At 54.6% G+C, this 5,000-nt stretch overlaps 1 non-coding gene across 1 annotated transcript in view; it reads right to left on the reverse strand.

The window, feature by feature from the left end:
- Window positions 1-864, reverse strand: part of LOC126093582 (small subunit ribosomal RNA) — a 1,909-nt gene extending 1,045 nt beyond the window's left edge. Inside the window, exon 1 of the ribosomal RNA XR_007521715.1 lies at window positions 1-864. This exon is cut by the window's left edge and continues 1,045 nt beyond it. This is a non-coding gene — a ribosomal RNA (small subunit ribosomal RNA).
- Window positions 865-5,000: the final 4,136 nt, after the last annotated feature.

Below are 5,000 nucleotides of genomic sequence, written 5' to 3' on the forward strand. Positions count from 1 at the left end.
AAGCACTCTAATTTGTTCAAAGTAAACGTGCCGGCCCACCCAGACACTCAATAAAGAGCACCTTGGTAGGATCTCAACGGGGTCCGCCTCGGGACGCACGAACACGCACGAGGCGGTCGCACGCCTTCGGCTCGCCCCACCGGCAGGACGTCCCACGATACATGCCAGTTAAACACCGACGGGCGGTGAACCAACAGCGTGGGACACAAATCCAACTACGAGCTTTTTAACCGCAACAACTTTAATATACGCTATTGGAGCTGGAATTACCGCGGCTGCTGGCACCAGACTTGCCCTCCAATAGATACTCGTTAAAGGATTTAAAGTGTACTCATTCCGATTACGGGGCCTCGGATGAGTCCCGTATCGTTATTTTTCGTCACTACCTCCCCGTGCCGGGAGTGGGTAATTTGCGCGCCTGCTGCCTTCCTTGGATGTGGTAGCCGTTTCTCAGGCTCCCTCTCCGGAATCGAACCCTGATTCCCCGTTACCCGTTACAACCATGGTAGGCGCAGAACCTACCATCGACAGTTGATAAGGCAGACATTTGAAAGATGCGTCGCCGGTACGAGGACCGTGCGATCAGCCCAAAGTTATTCAGAGTCACCAAGGCAAACGGACCGGACGAGCCGACCGATTGGTTTTGATCTAATAAAAGCGTCCCTTCCATCTCTGGTCGGGACTCTGTTTGCATGTATTAGCTCTAGAATTACCACAGTTATCCAAGTAACGTGGGTACGATCTAAGGAACCATAACTGATTTAATGAGCCATTCGCGGTTTCACCTTAATGCGGCTTGTACTGAGACATGCATGGCTTAATCTTTGAGACAAGCATATGACTACTGGCAGGATCAACCAGGGAGCTGCGTCAACTAGAGCTGAGCAGCCGGCCGCCCGGGAGTGTGTCCCGGGGGCCCGCGCGAACACGCAAGCGTCCGCTCAATTATTCTGCAAACAGGAGGAGGCTGAGCTCCCCTGCACAATACACCTCGAAACCCTCTCAGGTCCCGGCGGCGCGCAGCGCCGTCCTAAGTACTTGGTCGGGTTCGAGAGAGGCGCAATCGCCCGGAGTTAGGCGAGTAGACGCTTTAGGTGCGACCACCCGTGCTCCCAACTGAGCTTGCCGCTGCCGACAGAGGCCCGGGAGCGTGCTGTCGTGGCATTGCCGGCGGGAGACAACACGCGCCACCTACGGTGACCGGCAGCTCCAACGCCAGCGCCACAGAAGGGAAAAGGCCCCACGTGGGTGCCGAAGCGAACTCTCCCAGCACAGCGCACGTGCCAACACGTCTGCACAACTGCGATACAAACCACCAGCGAGAACCGCTGGGGCGACCGAGCAGCAGACGGCGTCGCGGCGCCGAGTGCCGGGCGGCGGCGCATCCTCAACGCACACAGTCCTCAATCGGACCAGCACACTGCAGATGTCCACCGCGCTTCGCACCGGGCCGGCGAGGACCCACTTTGGCTGCACGGCGCCGCGCGCAGGGTGCCCCGGCGCGCAGCTGCGCCGCCTGCCGCGTCCGTCGGCCGGCGCGCCTGCCACTGGGCGCCCCCACCAGCCGGCTGTAGCGCGTGCGCCCACGCACCGCGCGGCCAGCACGCCGGGCGGCCCCCCCTCACCGGCCGGGGACAGTCCCACCCACCCACAGCCGCGTATCGCTTCACACCCAGATTCACATTCACGTTCGTTGGTATGGTGGGGACCGCTTCGTAGCTGTACCGATCGTTGCCCTCACAGATGTACCTCCAGCAAGGACAACCGCACCACAACGGGTTACCAGTTGTTCATTTGCGTAACGTCACCAGTAAACGTACACGTCCATCCCCGTTTGCAAAGTCAACTATTATTGCATGCCTGCCTGTCAGGTGTCAAGACACAATACGTCCGCTCACATCCACGCAACAAAATGTGCCCAACTAGAGGGCACGTGGAAGGTGCCCCCGTACGTATGCGATGTCCATTGCGCGACCAACTGTCAACCGGCCTCTGTAGCATGTCGCAGATGTGGAACGCGGGGCACCGTGCTATCACATTGTGTGAGAAGAGACTACTACGTCTGCATACACGCGCCACTACATGAACAGACGGCTCATGCTGATCGCCATCCACCGCGTCCATTACTCCCACACGTCTCTATGGCGTACCACACTGCAATGCAGCTGTTATGGCGAGATGACACGTAGCTGTGTGCACAACATCTGGACGGTATGGTTCACCGCAGTCTTTGTACGGTCACACATGTGCCAGAGTGTATCATTCAGTACATGAGGACCGCTGTGCAGTACAGTGTGTGGGTTAGGCGTACATCGGCGGACAGTGGACACAGGACAGAACACGACGTAGACTGAGTGCTTCGGCATGCACCTGACCGACCAGCTTGCGAAGGCAGGGGGAAGGGGGAAGGGTGGGGGGGGGGGCGATGTACGTCCTGCTGGCGTCCACATTACAGTGTATAGCGTGAGCATGTAAAAAGGAAGCAACACTTGCGACGTGTTGAACATGAAACGATACACATGAGACCGGGGAGTGCGAGTCGCGAACTATTCTGAGCGGGTTGCGGTTGGACAACAATACATTAATGTAACGTGTCATATGCCAATTACAGAGCAGGGTAAGGCACAACCTGGGTCAGGTTAAGGCACAACCTGGGTCAGGTTAAGGCACAACCTGGGTCAGGTTAAGGCACAACCTGGGTCAGGTTAAGGCACAACCTGGGTCAGGTTAAGGCACAACCTGGGTCAGGTTAAGGCACAACCTGGGTCAGGTTAAGGCACAACCTGGGTCAGGTTAAGGCACAACCTGGGTCAGGTTAAGGCACAACCTGGGTCAGGTTAAGGCACAACCTGGGTCAGGTTAAGGCACAACCTGGGTCAGGTTAAGGCACAACCTGGGTCAGGTTCGGGCACAACCTGGGTCAGGTTCGGGCACAACCTGGGTCAGGTTCGGGCACAACCTGGGTCAGGTTCGGGCACAACCTGGGTCAGGTTCGGGCACAACCTGGGTCAGGTTCGGGCACAACCTGGGTCAGGTTCGGGCACAACCTGGGTCAGGTTCGGGCACAACCTGGGTCAGGTTCGGGCACAACCTGGGTCAGGTTCGGGCACAACCTGGGTCAGGTTCGGGCACAACCTGGGTCACGTTGGGGCACAACCTGGGTCACGTTGGGGCACGACGTGGGGTAGATTGCGGCACAACTTGGGGTAGATTGCGGCACAACTTGGGGTAGATTGCGGCACAACTTGGGGTAGATTGCGGCACAACTTGGGGTAGATTGCGGCACAACTTGGGGTAGATTGCGGCACAAATTGCATTACATTGCGGTACAAATTGCATTACATTGCGGTACAAATTGCATTACATTGCGGTACAAATTGCATTACATTGCGGTACAAATTGCATTACATTGCGGTACAAATTGCGGTACAAATTGCGTTACATTGCGGTGCATATTGAGTTACATTGCGGTGCATATTGAGTTAGGTAACGGTGCAAAATAGGTTAGGTTAAGGTGCGACATAGGTTAGGTTAAGGTGCAACATAGGTTAGGTTAGGGTGCAAGATGGGTTAGGTTAAGGTGACATAGGTTAGGTTAAGGTGACATAGGTTAGGTTAAGGTGACATAGGTTAGGTTAAGGTGACATAGGTTAGGTTAAGGTGACATAGGTTAGGTTAAGGTGACATAGGTTAGGTTAAGGTGACATAGGTTAGGTTAAGGTGACATAGGTTAGGTTAAGGTGACATAGGTTAGGTTAAGGTGACATAGGTTAGGTTAAGGTGACATAGGTTAGGTTAAGGTGACATAGGTTAGGTTAAGGTGACATAGGTTAGGTTAAGGTGACATAGGTTAGGTTAAGGTGACATAGGTTAGGTTAAGGTGACATAGGTTAGGTTAAGGTGACATAGGTTAGGTTAAGGTGACATAGGTTAGGTTAAGGTGACATAGGTTAGGTTAAGGTACAAACTGGGTTGTTTTATGGTACACATTGCGTTGTAGTACAGTACATGTTATGTTTGGGTACGGTACACAATGTGGTATGGGATGGCGTGTTGGGGGGGGGGGGGGCGAGGTTCGTTGATATTGACCGTAGGAAGTGGATGCGCGAGGCAGCGTCAGTGTGTCAAAGGAGGTATGTCACGTCGGGATGCGCTTTTCGCTAGTGAGAGGGGGGCGCGCCGTGTCTGTGGTTGCGGCAGACCTGTGTGTTTCATTCCCGCCGGTGTATTTGTGCTGTAAGACGATGGAGTGTGGTGATGTTGGGTGCACCCCTGTGTAGGACATGTGTGGGTGTTGATGGCTTATCTGAGCAATTGTGGTTGTCGGACGAGTGGGATATTGTGTTTTATGATTGGACCTCCTGGCCTGGTTATCATAGTCTGGTTGGTGTATTGTGGCGCATAGGATGCACCGGACGTTGGTCCATGCTGGCGCTTAATTATTGAATCTGTGTCTGTTACAGGCAGAGAGTAGTGTGTGATAGAGTGTGTGGGTGACGTGTGGTTACTTTTGTTTGCACAGACGTTCAGCATGTATAGGGGCATTTGCGTATTTGATCTATCTATGTGGGCATGCATAGTTTACTGAGCAGTGCTGCGAGGTGACTGAACTACGAGCGACGTACTCATTTACAGCGGAATGGTTGCCTTCTACCAAAGATGGAGTATCGACTCTACGACAGCGTTGGCACCGCAGGAACCGGTGTCGTAAAATGGCCCCCACACCGTCATCGTTGTGCGGGGTAGGGACCGTCCATATTCTGAGAGGAGCCCTGTTTGCCACAGGGCGTGGGGTCTCGCGTCCTGCGGTTCAGTGCCCCCAGGGAAGCGCGCGGAGGTGGTGCTGCTGCTGCTGTAGCAAGCGAGCTACTTAGAGCATGTATAGGGACAGCGGGAATATGGCATATTGCATATAACTCTTCATGAAACGCAAGATATAGGGGTGGATTGCACGTTACGAGTGCGGGAAGAGTCCGCCGTTCATCCGCTGGAGTTGCGAT

This window comes from Schistocerca cancellata, chromosome 7 (genome assembly GCF_023864275.1).
Source record: "Schistocerca cancellata isolate TAMUIC-IGC-003103 chromosome 7, iqSchCanc2.1, whole genome shotgun sequence".
Classification (NCBI taxonomy): domain Eukaryota; kingdom Metazoa; phylum Arthropoda; class Insecta; order Orthoptera; family Acrididae; genus Schistocerca; species Schistocerca cancellata.